Consider the following 14499-nt stretch of genomic DNA (forward strand, 5'->3'; position numbering starts at 1 on the left):
AAACAAGCGAAAAACACATACTGTGTTCATCTTGATGGGCCTTGATGATGTAAGTGCTAAATCTCTTCCAAATCCACAGTCATAGTTTTCAGTGTTCTTGTGTAGAATCTGTGTGCTCATATCTTGGTACTGGGCTAGTCTTCTGTTTGCACAGGTGAGGAAACAAATGCTGTCCTAACCCTATCCTTCCTAATTCAAATACCAGAATTTCTTCTGAGAAATATGGTGGCACAAGTGTTAAGTCCTGTGAGATTGTAATTTTTATTCGTGTGCTTCAGTTACCATATGAGTTAAGATAGGACGTATCATTAATTGTCTAGGTGACCTGAAAGCCTTGGAATTGCTTGGCTTTTAGGTACTATGAAAATTGAAGTACGAGTGTTACTGATGATTTGAATTATAGATTATAAAGTCAGAGATATTTATTTGTAATTAGACCTATGTAAATGTGTATAGGGAGTTAGATCTGTATAGCAGAGTTGATGATTGTATGCCACATTTTATGGATACCAGAGTAGGGAAAAGGTGAAATAGGGACCGTCACTACCAATCCAATGATGCATTCTTAGAATTTGGTGTTGACATGTATGTTTGAATTTGGCATGTCCAGCTTACATGTGTCTTTGCTTTTCTCCTTGAAGGTCCTGTTCTCTGCAGGAATGATATCACCGATTATGCGCTCAGTGCAGCCACTACCGGTATGAATGCCCAGAGGCTTTTACGAGCTACGAAACTCAACAAACCCATTCTTTTGGAAGGCTCACCCAGTGTTGGCAAGACAAGCTTGGTGGCAGCATTAGCAAAGGCTTCAGGACATACTCTCGTTCAAATCAACTTATCGGAGCAGACAGTAAGCTTTATCATCTTGTAGTGGATGGGAATAGTTATTGGTGGCATTTTCTATTTATAGAATCTCCTGTGGTGAAGTTATTATGTAATAGGTATTAATTGTGTAGTGTCAAACGTTTCATATATTGATGTAAACCTCATTCTTACAACTAACTGTGCTCTGGGTTTGTTAGTAGCTGACACCTACAGTAATATTTTCAGTTACATGCCGTATTGTAATCATCTTATGAGAAAGAATTACCTACTTTTCTATTTACTATAATTCTGTTAGGTTTTTCATTTTGAAAAATAACCAAATAGTAGAAGTTAAGTGGCTTGTAAACAAACCTTTGAAAATATAGGGCAGAGCTGACAAATGCAGTGTAACTTTTGTAATGGTGTCTAGGAAGCAGGACCTAGGAATTGCTATTAATGTTCTGGATTTTCTCCTTTTCCTTTTTTTTTTTTTTTTTGAAGTTCACAAATTAATGTTCAGCAGAGAAGAATGAGAACTTTTAACCTAGAGCACCAACTCAGACTGAGTGATACTCATGAGCATTGCAGTGAGAAGGTGCTTGGGGACCATGTGGGCTCCAGGAAGAAGGCAGGGTAAATGTTCCAGATAAGGAGAAAGAGTAGGGTATAAAGCCCAAGTGCTTCTCATTTCAGCTTTAGGATCCTGGACTCCAGTTATTTTTCTGTGGCTGATAATACTGACTTTTCTCCCTTTCTTCCCTCTTTCAAAGGACATCACAGACCTGTTTGGAGCAGATCTCCCTGTTGAAGGTGGCAAGGGAGGAGAATTTGCCTGGCGCGATGGCTCCCTGCTGGCAGCTCTGAAGGAGGGGCACTGAGTTGTGTTGGATGAGGTGAGGGCTTCTCCAGGACAGGGTCATTTGCTGGAGAAACAGTCCTGCTTTCCGTAGCTCTTGCTAAGTGAGTGTGCTGATGGCTAGTGAAGAGAAGTTCTGTTGTTAGGAGAACCTCCACAGCTTCTTTTAAGAATAAGAGAAGCCCCTCTACGTGTCTAACTCAGAAACTCTCCTGCAGAAAAAAACTGTACCTTAATTAGTTTAGCCTTCCTTCTCTGGAAGATCTGCTGTGTTTGTACTTATTTCAGAGGTGTTTTCCAATAGCATCAACCACTTGTTCTGTGTTAGTATTCTTGAGGAGCTGGGAAAGATAAACAAAATCACGTACAAATGTGACCAGGAGATGATCCGTGTAATCTGTATATTAGAAGGAAAGATCACACTGTGAGGCGTGGTAAATTCTGAATCTTTAACAGCTTCAGAATGAGAACAGTTCAGTTGGAGTGTGCAGTGTTAATTCTGGACAAAACTGGAAGGAGTTGTGGAGCTGAAATGGTGAGAGCAATGGAATCTCTGCAGATGCAACTTGGACTCCATCCGAGATCCAGGACTTTGTGGGTCCTCCATCAGAGGCAGAGTGCAGAGCTGTTTGTTGCCATTCGTGCAGAGCAATCAAGGAACAGGTTCTTGCCTGTAATTTGCGTTGTAACTTCTTTAGGCAAAGGAAGAACCAGGTTTTAATGCTGAAAGCTGCTGTTTATTTTGCTGTTCAGTGGAAATACATTCGGCGCCCAGAGAACCTTCTGTATTTGAAAATGAACTTTTTTTTTTTGAAGGTTTATCTATTTATTTGAAAGAATTAGAGAGGAGAGGATACTGATCTTTTTTCTTTTGATTCACTCCTAAAGTAACTTCAACAGCTTGTCAGAGAAGCCAGGGGTATCTTACAGGTCTCCCACGTGGATCGGGGCCCAAGGACTTGGAGCATGCTCTGCTGCTTTTTAAGGCACACTAGTGGGGAGCTGGGTTAGGAGTGGAGGAGCTGAGACCGGAGACAGCACCTGTATGGTATGCTGTCGCTGCAGGTGGAGGCTTAACCTGTGCTGTGTATTTTCTGGTAAGACAGAGAAAAATTTATGTATTGTAGTGCTTGTGTAAATATTACCATTGAGGGTCTTGATTTTTTCCCCCATATGCATTTTATTGATTCATATTTTCTTTATTGGATTTTTCCTCCACTACTTAAACAGCGTATGTGCCTCCCCAGCCTTGTGCTGTAAATTCAGCTCTCCTCATTTCTAATATGAGAACTCCTTGCAATTATTCTTGTTCATGGAACTGTTGATGAATGTATTATGTCAGTGAAGCCCTCTTGGAGATTTAACTCAGTCTTTGAGCTGAGAAATCATATAAAATAACTATCAAACATTGTCTATTCCTTGCATTAGTGTTAACTCTCTAAAAAGACCATGAAAATGAAAAGCTTGTATGTTGGTGAGTTTTTTGGTAAATTCTTGTTTACAGCATTGGTCATTAGTGGTGTACATATAGACACAATAACTTTAGAGAAGATTGCAAGTTTATAAAATTAATTCAATGCTTATTCACATTACTTAAGAATAATTGATATACACTTGTATTTATTACATCCAAAATCTTTTCCCCATCTATTTGAATTAATGAATAATAGACTATGCATCGACTGCATGTTTCTAAACAAGAGGGATGCTAAATACTGAGCTTTCTGCTAAAGATAAGCTAACTTTGCTGGATATCATTCCCCTGTTGTTTTAATGGTTGTATAAAACAGATAATGAAAGGTACATATGTTCTTTGTTGCTCAAATAGCTTAACCTGGCTTCTCATTCTGTATTGGAAGAACTCAATGCTTGCTTTGACCACTGAGGAGAAATCTTCATACCAGAATTGGGGATGACTTTTCAAGTACAGCATGAAAAAACTAAGATTTTTGGATGTCAGAATCCTTTTAGACAAGAAGGTGGGAGGAAGGGCTTACCCAGGTCATTTCTTAGCAGATTTACTCAGGTGAGATTCACTGTTGCCATAGAAACTGGTGGTGGAAAGGCAGGGAGTCATGAGGTGGCTGTGACCTGGCTTTGTGGGACCTCACTGTGAAAATGAAAGAGGACCAACTTAATGGCTCCCTTTTCTTGTCTCTATATGATGTACATTGATTTGACTGATTTCTGTTAATCACTTTTCTGTTGGCTTGAATCACTTGAGGGACTTGATTAGTTACCAGATGATTGTAACATCACTGTACTATTCAGGGTTCTGTTGGCTACCCTCGGGAATGAGGCACAGCGTTTGACCTTTCCTAGTCCATGTGATTTGTTCAAACCATTAGGAAAATTTCACCTTAAAAGTTATATATTTGAATTTGTAAACAGTGAGGTGAGAAAGCTAAGATGAGTAAAACTCCAGTATCACATCAATTATTATGTGATATCTTATTCTTTAATTTCTCTTTGTAGAAGGTTGTGTCTATGTTTATGTGTATTTGATTTTAACAACTGGTTTCTGCTACTTGACTAAATGAGGTACCTTATCCCTTGGAGTTTAAAAATTGGCTAGTATCTTTTAAGAGCATTTTATCATGAGCAGTTTCAGTTGAAAGGTTCACAGAATTTTTCAGTTTTAACACTTTTATACCTACCATCCAGTGTTTTGAAGCCATTGTATTTTGCACCTAGAAACGTTTAAAAAGCTAAGTAAAAAAAATTGCACATGTCTGTCTTTTTTCTTGAGTAGAATTAAAAAGAAATCCATGTATTTTTAAGAGTTGTTGATTTTATGTAGGCTTTATTTATCTATATGAAAGGCAGAGTTACAGAAAGAGAGAGAACCAGAAACCAAGAGAGAGATCTTCTGCCTACTGGTTCACTCCCCAAGTTGCCACAATGGCAAAGCTTGAGCCAAGTCAGAGCTAGCATGTTTGCCTGGGTCTAGCTCTGGATCCCAAATACTTAGGCCACCTTCCGCTGCTTTCCAGGTGAATTATCAGGGAGCACCTGGGATCTGAATCGGCACCCATATGAGGTGCTGGTGCTGTAGGCAGTGGCTTCACTTACTGTACAACAGTGCAAGAACCAGATTTTACCTTTCTTCATCCTGGGAATACACTAAGAGTAATGCCTGTAACTAAAGATCATATGTATTGTTTAAGCATTATTTAGTGTTAAGAATTTCAGGTAAAAAAAACAGTGATATCATTTCTAGTATGTTACAAAGAAAAATGATTAAATTTCTTTTGCTTTTTAATTTTAAAGGTTTTTGTGGATCCTCTTACAGTAATTGATATGGAATTTATTGCCAGTACTTTGTTTCCAGCCATTGACAAAACTATTGTGAAGAAAATGGTCGTTTTTAATAACCAAGTAGGTACCCACTTGTTTTAATTGTTCTTTATTGTCCTAGCTGTATATGACTATTTCCTCAACGTGGTGGTGCTCTACCAAATCAAAGTTCAATTTGAATAAATCACTTAGAATTCTATGAATTTCTTGTGGAAGGCAAGCTTCTCATTTGAATGATGCAAGAATTAATTTCTGTGTTGTAAATTTCATTAATAATGCTTATGGAGTATTTCCGGCTTCTGGCATTTGGAAATCTTATGTGGAAGAAAGTAATCTGAGTGAAGCCTGTTGACTCTGACCCAGATTACATACCCTGTAGTACACTGGGAACACTGACTGTGGCACCTGGCAGCAGGACATGTTTCCCTTATTTTCCCATATTTTTTTCCCAGATTGATCACAAAGTGACTGTTGAGAAGAAATGGGGCCAAAAAGGAGGACCCTGGGAGTTGAACCTGCGGGATCTTTCCCGCTGGTGTCAGTTGATGCTCGTCGAACAGTTCTCTGGTTATTACGATCCTGGCCAGCATGTGTTTTTGGTCCATGGGAAGAGGATGAGAACCCGGGAAGACAAAGAAAAGGTGAGTTTCTCCCGTGATCTTTGGGTTTCTTTCCATATTAAAGTTGACTTCTTCCTAAAGAAGAGAATGGGCATACTCATACCAGTTACACCAAGCCTTGTCAAGCTGCTTGCAGTTTAGGAATAAGGAAGCACGCCAAATGTTCCCCTATCTATTTTCTCACAGTATAAAGTAGTTTACTTTGGAAGACGCAGTTAGCCTATTTTTCTAGATCTGCATAATCGTAAACCTTCTTTAAAACAGTAGGGTTCCGGGCCCGGCGGCGTGGCCTAGCGGCTAAAGTCCTCGCCTTGAAAGCCCCGGGATCCCATATGGACACCGGTTCTTATCCCGGCAGCTCCACTTGCCATCCAGCTCCCTGCTTGTGGCCTGGGAAGGCAGTCGAGGACGGCCCAAAGCTTTGGGACCCTGCACCCGCGTGGGAGACCTGGAGAGGTTCCTGGTCCCGGCATCGGTTTGGCGCGCACCGGCCCATTGCGGCTCACTTGGGGAGTGAAACATCGGATGGAAGATCTTCTTCTCTGTCTCTCCTCCTCTCTGTATATCCGGCTTTCCAATAACAATAAAATCTTTAAAAAAAATAAGTAGGGTTCCATAGTAATAAACAACTAGGTCTTCATCATCTGGCCAGGCACAGAGGTAAGAAAGTGCTGGGAAGTCAGGAGACTCAGTGGCTTTTTACCCTCTTAGTAGCTGTTATCTTTGTTTTTTTAAAAAAGGTTTATTTTTATTGGAAAGTGAGACATACACAGAGGAGGAGAAACAGAGAGGAGGAAGATATTGTATTCTCTGATTTCACTCCCTAAGTGGTTGTAATGGCCGGAGCTGAGCCAATCCAAAGCCAGCAGCCTGTAGCTTCTTCCAGGTCTCCCACGCTGATGCAGGGTCCTAAGGCTCTGGACCATCCTCGACTGTTTTCCCATGCTACAAGCAGGGAGCTGGATGGGAAGTGGGGGTGCTGGAACACAACCAGTGCCCACATGGGATCCTGGCATGTGCAGTGCTAGGACTTTGCCACTAGGCTACTGCACTGAGCCCTGTATGGTATCTTAAAACATGAAAGCACAGCCCCTTTGTCTCTGGTATCTTGTGTTTCCACTGGATTCTCAAAATGGTTTTGTATTATGTGGCTATTCTTTTCTTGAACTCAGAATGTTATGCGTGTAGCCTTCTTTTTTTGTAAGATTTATTTTATCAGAAAGAGAATTACAGAGAGAGTGAAAAAGACAAAGAGATCTTGATTCATTTTACAAACAGCTGCAGTGGGCACAGCTGGACTCGTCTGAACCAGAGAGCCAGGAGCTTCTTCCAGATCTCTCCTGCGAGTGCAAGAGCCCAAGGACTTTGGCTGTCCTTGATATTTTCCCAAGCCATTAGCGGGGAACTAGATTGGAAGTGCAGCTGACACCTGAACTGGTGCCTATATGGGATGCTGGCACTATAGGTGGAAGCTTAGCTGGGTATGCCATGGCAATGGCATATTCTGTCTATCTTTATAATAGATGGCTGCAAGAGGTAAAGGAATTATGATTTTTGTTATATAATGAATCTCTAAAAGCATAAGGAAAAATGAAAAGAAAAAAGATACAAATAAAATACAGTGCATCTCATCACTTTGCTTGTTTCCTTCGGAAAGCTTTGAATGGTTTGGTGGTGTGGGGCTGATGTTGTGATAGAGCAGGATGAATAGTTGGTATGAACTTGGCTGCTCCTCTTTCCAGCAAGCTCTATTAATAATGTGGGAAGGCAGCAGATACTGGCTCACGTGCTTGGGCCTCTGCCACTCAGGTGAGGGACCAGGTTGGAATTCCTGGTCCCCGGCGTTGTCTTGGTTTAGACCTGGCTGTTTTAGCCATTTGGGAGGGAACCAGCAGATGGAAGATTTTGCTTGTGTTTGTGTGTGTGTGTGAAAACCTTTTAAATAAATAAGCTTTATTTAAAATGCAATTTGTGGAGTAATTTTTTTTGTCTTTGATTTTATCATTTTTCTTTAGGTCATTGGTGTATTCAAGGATGTATTTGGTTCAAATTCTACTCCATACCTGGGAACCAGACTGTTTCATATCACTCACTATGATGTTCAGGTGAGGAGAGTAGTGTAACCCTCTACTTAACTGAAAAATTTCTGTTGCTTATTCTGCCTGCCATTCTCAAGTATGTTCATGAGTTCTCACTGCTTTTATTTTTTCAGCTGGGCTACTCAGTTCTTTCCCAGGGCACCTATGTCCCTCACCCATCACGCAGACCCCTGTCACTCCTGCATCAGTCATTCCAGTCATTGGAGCTGATCATGAAGTGTGTACAGATGAGCTGGATGATCATCCTTGTGGGGTCAGCCTCGGTGGGCAAGACCAGCCTGGTCCAGCTTCTTGCACACCTGACTGGTCACCCACTAAAGATCATGGCTATGAACAGTGCAGTCTACACCACGGAGCTTCTGAGTGGATTTGAGCAGGTAACATTCTGTCTTTACCTTTTTTAGGCAAAAAAGCACCACCCCATGATTGATAGAGGGTCTTCTGTGACCAATGGCTAAATTATGTGCTCCCCAAATTGTAGGTTGATCTTCGGCGACCTTGGAAGCAGCTGCTGGAGAAGGTGGAAGACACAGTGAGGGCACTGCTGCAGGACAGCTTCCTGGTCAGTACTGATGATGCTGAGGTCGTGCTGCGAGCCTGGAGTCACTTCCTCCTGACATACAAGCCTCAGTGTTTTGAAGATGATGGCAAAGGCATCACAATGGAGAGTGTCAATAAACTGGAAGCAGTGTTACTGCTCATGCAGCAGCTTATCAATAAGATCAACTCTTACTCCAAGGCAGGTGTGTATATTTGAAGTATGTCTCACTTCTTGTGACTAACAGGTACAAGTTAAGTGTACATCTTGTAGTCCCTCATAGCCAGAAACAGTTGCCCAGTGAATTTTACTTGTGATGTGGAAAGGGTCATACAACAATTCTGACACAAAGGACTCAATGAAAAATCTCTAGCCAAAGGCCATATGCACCATCAATTACAAAGCATTTGACAAATCCCAGTTGTTAATGACAGTTGCATGATGTAGCCAGTGTAAAGGAAACCTACTTTAATGCACTAACTACACTGTGCCAGCAGAGTGCATTCCTTTTTTATTTTATTTTTAAGAAATATTTGGTGCTGGGATAATGTCATAGCAAACCATTCTTCTGCCTCTGGTGCTGACATCCCCTATGAGCTGCTCTGTTTCCGATCCAACCCCTTGCTAATGGCCTGGGAAAGCAGCAGAGCTTGGGCATGTGCCCCTATGTGGGAGACCCAAAAGAAGCTCTTGGTTCCCAGCTTTGGCCCAGCCCAGGTCTGGCTGTTGAGGCCATTTGGGGAGTGAAATAACAGGTGAAACATCTCTCTGCCACCCAGTTTCTTCATAACTGTGTCTTTCGAGTTAAAAAAATAGATCTTTAAAAAGAAAAGATTTATTTATTCGAGAAAGGTAGGGATGAATTGAGAGGAGAAAACTTCCGTCTGCTGGTTCATTCCTTGGAAATGATCTCAACAGCTGGGGGCTGGGCTGAGCTGAAACCAGAGGCCAGAAGCTTCGTTGGGTACAGGGAGCTGTCCACTTGGACGAGCTTCTGTAATTTATGCGGGTTACCAGACAGCTTGATTGGAAATGGACTCGAAGAGGTGCCTGTATATGATATTGCTGTTGTGGGTGGTTTCTTGACTAGCTGTACTACAACACCAGACCCTGAGTACGTTTTTCATATGATAGGAGAAATCCAACAATAGGTGGGAGATGTCTTTGTGCTTCTGTTATGGTTTCTTAAATTGTAACAGAAATATCTTCATTGTTTCACCCTAGCATTAATCCAGGAGCTTTTAGCCATAAATTTAGAAAGTAAGAAGTATTTTTTTGTCCAAAGCATTTTTGTTAATCTGTGATTAAACAGGAACCTCCCCCCTTTCCCCTAAGATCCTCATATTTATTCTGTGTTGTACCTCACAAAATTGAACTGCAGTTCTTTCAATGGAAGTTTTTAAAATTGTATTGATTTTTAATAAGTGCTATGGATGTTTATTTTGTCTGTGATATTTTTGAGTTTGCCAAGCTTGTGGAAGACTCCCGGAGTTTTGGGGTGAAGCTTATGCAGTCAGCCAGTGGCTGTAGCCAGGGCACTTTTGGATGGGTAGACAGCATGTTGGTGCTGAAGTCTGGAGACTGGCTGCTGCTGGACAACGTTAACTTCTGCAAATGAGAATCTTAAGCTTCATTGCAAATGGGCCTGTTTGAAATTTGTGGTTATCAATATCTTGTCAAAGTAGAAACGCAGATTGAAGCACCATCCTTTTTTTCCTGTGTCTTTTCATTTCTATTTGTCTTTATTTTATTTGAAAGGCAAAGAGAGAGCTTTATCATCTGGGATTCATTTCCCTTATGGCTACAGTAGCCAGGTGTGGGCCAGGCAGAAAACAGGAACCTGGATCTTCATTCAGGTCTCTGAGGTGCATGGCAGGGACCCAGCTCTGTGAGCCAACACCTGTGAGCCATCACCTGTTGCTTTGGAAGCAGAGATGGGACTCAAATCTAGGCATTCCTGTCTGAGCAGACATTTGCTAAATGTGCCTCAGTGATGATGACATTTCATTGGGTAGGTCGCTGTTGATTCTGTGTAATGTAAAATCCTATATGGTATCCCAGTGTGTGCAAGCTAGGGACTTTAGCCGCTAGGCTACCATGAAGGTCCTGGAACTTTTTTTTTATCTGGAGTATTTGAATTAGAAATCTAGCTACATTCTTTTTCTTTTGTTTTAAAGTTCACTACTTTTTTTTTTTAAAGATTTATATACTTTTACTGGAAAGTCAGATACAAAGAGAAGAGGAGAGACAGAGAGGAAGATCTTCTGTCTGCTGATTCACTCCCTAAGCACCCGGAATGGCTGGAGCTGAGCCGATCCAGTGCCAGGAGTCCGGAGAATCTTCAAGGTGTGCCACACAGGTGCAGGGTCCCAAGATTTTGGGCCGTCCTCAACTGCTTTCTCAGGCCACAAGCAGGGAGCTCGATGGGAAGCAGGGCTGTCGGTTAGAACCGGTGCCCATATGGGATCCTGGGCGCGTTCAGGGAGTTTAACTGCTAGGTCATGCACCAGACACTCGAGCTATTTTGTAAAAGATTTAATAACATTAGAAGTTGGGGGCGAGGATTGAGGAAGGAAAGGACTGTAACTGAGGGAATTTCCTATCATTTGGCTTTGTTTCACTTATATCAGCAAATATTTCTTGTACTTACAATGTGAAATGAATTGGGTGGGCGGTGTGCTTTGGGGAGTGAGGAGGGTAGTGTGCACATCTCCTCTTGCAAGAGATTACAATTCTTAATGGGGCAAATGGTCCTTATTGAGAGAAAGAAGAGGGTCAGAAGCAGGTGGGTGCCTGTGTGTGAGACTGTAGTATCAAGGCGATGTGCCGGTGTGTTCATCTTTTGAATTCTGTCTGTGCAGCCCATCAGTGCTGGATCGTTTGAATGCGTTGCTTGAGCCTGGAGGTGTCCTCACTGTTACTGAGAGAGGAATGGTAGATGGATCTATTCCCATGATAACACCACATCCCAATTTCAGGTATTTGTAACTTTTGTGATTCTGCCAAAGTATCTGACAATGGACATGTAGTAGTACCTCTGTGTACATATTACTCATCTGTGGAGCCGTGCGTTGTTTGCCTCATTAACTCAGGTAACAGGTATATACTGAGACTGTAGTATTTGCCAGACACTGTTAGGCTATGAGGATGCAACAGGAAACAAGAGCAGTGAAATTTCTCCTTGGGTTGGTGGTGTAGAGTAGCCAGGAGTTGTTTCCTGTGGACCATGACAAGCGATAATGACAGTGTAGACTTGTGGTAAAATGGACACGACAGCCTGATGGTCCTGTGGTTGAATCAGTGCATGAGAAGTGGAACCAATTACTGAGAAAGGTAGACTGGCAGAGGAAGCAGGGCTGGCATGGGGAGTGTCAGCAAGAAATAAGTGTTCAGTAGTAGACAGGCATGTAAGTTGTCAGGTGGATAGGCATGGATAGATAGTGGTGTGAATAAGCATTGGATACATGAGACTAGTGTTTGCAGAATATGCTACTCCTTTTCTGCCTTCTGCAAATTAGAATTATGAATTAGAACTGGCCCCAATTTGAGAACTTTGAAAGTGAGATTTTTAACATTCTCAAATAGCAGTACATCCAATACATAGCCCTGGGGAAGTAGGATTACAGACTGATGGATAGGGCTGATGCTGCTGGGAAGCAGGAAGAAGGAAGCAGCTGACTGCAGCACCTTGGGAACTGATGTAGCCTGTCTTGGTGAGCTCCCTTAGCTAAGAACGTAGAACAGGTGCTTCGTTAGTAAGGAACCTTAATTTCAGTAATGGGGGAATTTATAGACACTTACTCTGTAGATGCTTCAGCACCATTTTATTTTGTGTTTACACTGTTATAATGGTTACTGAGGGAATTCTTTGCAGAGATCTGTGACCTAGCATTATTCTGAAAGACACACAAAAAATTTAAGGGCAAAGGCTGTTCTTACGTGTATCGTAATAGCAACTTCTGTTCCCATGTAATACTAAGGTATTTCAAATTCTCATCACTAAAATTTGTAAGGAAAGTATATGCAATTCTGTTACATTATGTTAATTTTTATTATCCACAGTTTTTGCATAACTATTCTGCTTGGAGAATATGTTGTATGTGATGTGTTTTCACATATTCTAAACTGGATATCACCACTCCAACTAATCACACTTATTTTCTTTATTTTCTTTGCACTTTTTTCATTCTGAGAGTAGGAGAAGGCAATAGTAATATTGTCTGGCTTTTAAAGTAAAGGGATGTGGCCCGATGCCATGGCCTAGCAGCTGAAGTCCTTGCTTTGAATGCGCCGTGATCCCATATGGGCACCGGTTCTAATGCCAGCAGCTCCACTTCCCTTCCGGCTCCCTGCTTGTGGCCTGGAAAAGCATTCGAGGACAGCCCAAAGTTTTGGGACCCTGCACCCGCGTGGGAGACCTGAAGAGCTCCTACTTTGAATTGGCTCAGCACCAGCCGTTGTGGTTACTTGGGGAGTGAATGATTGGATGGAAGATATTTCTCTGTCTCTCCTCCTCTCTCTATATATCTGACTTTCCAGTAAAAATAAATAAATAAATAAAATAAAGGGATGAAATCCTTCCTTTTTTTTCCCCGTAAGATGTATTTATTTTTATTGCCAAGTCAGATATATGGAGAGAAGGAGGAAACAGAGAGGAAAATCTTCTGTCCTATGATTCACTCCCCAAGTGGCCACCGTGGCCAATGCTGCACCTAAAGCCAGGAGCCAGGAACTTCCTCTAGGTTTCACATGCGGGTGCAGGGTCCCAAGGCTTTGGGCTGTTTTCAACTGCTTCGCCAGGCCACAGGCAGGGAGCTGAATGGGAAGCGGGGCTACTGGGATTAGAACCAGCACCCATATGGGTTCCCGGCATGTTCATGGCAAGGACTTTAGCTGCTAGGCCACCATGCAGGGCCCGGGTTGAAATACTTTGTCAGAATACTTTGTTGAGTAAAAAAGAAGTTGAGTTCACATTGTCTTTTTTTTTAGATGTATTTATTTAATCAGAGTTACAGCATGAGGGAGACACCATAAACACACTCATACACAACGCTTCCATTGTTGGTTTACCCCATAAATGTTTGAAATGAAATGACCAGCCCTTGGCCAGGCTGAAGCCAGGAACCCAGAGCTTTGTCCTAGTGTGCCAAATAGGTGAGTTGTGCCATATAAGCAGCAGCGGTATCTTCTGATGATTTCTAGACCAAAAGCAGATTGTTGTTTGGAAGTAGAACATCCAGAACACAAACTTACCCTTTTGGGGTGCTGGCATTGTAGGCAGTGGCTTAACCTGCATGTCACAATGCTGTGTCCTGCATTAACAGGCTTTTCTAATCTATGAGAACGTTCATATGAATCAGTGAATTTGTGTCTATGATACAAAATTTGTATACTTGTTGATACATTTATTTTAGAGGAGGATAGAGAGCACACCCTCATCTGTTGGTTTACTTTACAAATAGAAGGGCTGGGGTGTCAGAGCTAAGAGCCATGAATTCAGTCCAAGTCTTCCACGAGTAGGGGAACCTGCCTGCTTGAGCTACCACGCCTAGCTCCTGGAGTCTGCATTAGCAGGAAGGCTGAGAGGTTCTGTGATGTGGAATGCTGGCTTCCCACATCGTATGTGCCCATCCTGGTTAAATAGTTTTATTTGCATTGTTTTGAATATAATATAAATATGTATTTATAATAAATAAATTAGTGGCTGGGTATAGCCACTATGTACTGAGAGCTATTAGCATGAATGAATGTGTGTTTTATATTAAGCTATATGATTGAATCCTTTTGCCACATCAGCCACTTTTCAAAATTCTCACATGTGAGTCAAGGCTATTTGGATAATACAGCTGTAGAACAACTTCATCCTTGCTATAAGTTCGATTTCACCCAGCTGCTAGAGTCAAATGTTTATTGCTCCATCCTCCATAGAAGCATTGCAGATTCATCTGGAAGCCAGTGCCACATGTCTGAGAAATTTTTACTCCAATTCTCTCTCATGTGGGATCAGCAATATCTTCAAAATATTACAGCCAAATCTAACAGGTAGGCACTTGATTTTGATTTCTGGGTCTCATCAGTGTTTTGGAAACTTTTCCATTGATTTTATGGGGAAATAGCATCAGAGTTCTGACCATAAAAATAATTCTTACAAGTTTGAGATTATCCCAGATGCAAATTAATTTTCTTTATGTGAAATTGTTCATTAGCTTGTAGTTTATGAAAAAGGCTAAGGAGTACAATGTAGTGTAAAGAACCCAGGAGTTTCTGCCAGTTGATGCTGTGGCT

General features: G+C 41.7%; 1 long non-coding RNA gene across 1 annotated transcript; it reads left to right on the forward strand.

Moving 5' to 3' along the window:
* Positions 1-767: 767 nt before the first annotated feature.
* On the forward strand, positions 768-3537 carry LOC131480907 (uncharacterized). The gene is made up of 3 exons (XR_009245878.1): positions 768-850; positions 1575-1697; positions 3489-3537. It is a non-coding gene; the product is annotated as an uncharacterized LOC131480907 (long non-coding RNA).
* Positions 3538-14499: the final 10962 nt, after the last annotated feature.

The sequence above is a fragment of the Ochotona princeps genome, chromosome 8, assembly GCF_030435755.1.
Source record: "Ochotona princeps isolate mOchPri1 chromosome 8, mOchPri1.hap1, whole genome shotgun sequence".
NCBI classification, from domain to species: Eukaryota; Metazoa; Chordata; class Mammalia; order Lagomorpha; family Ochotonidae; genus Ochotona; species Ochotona princeps.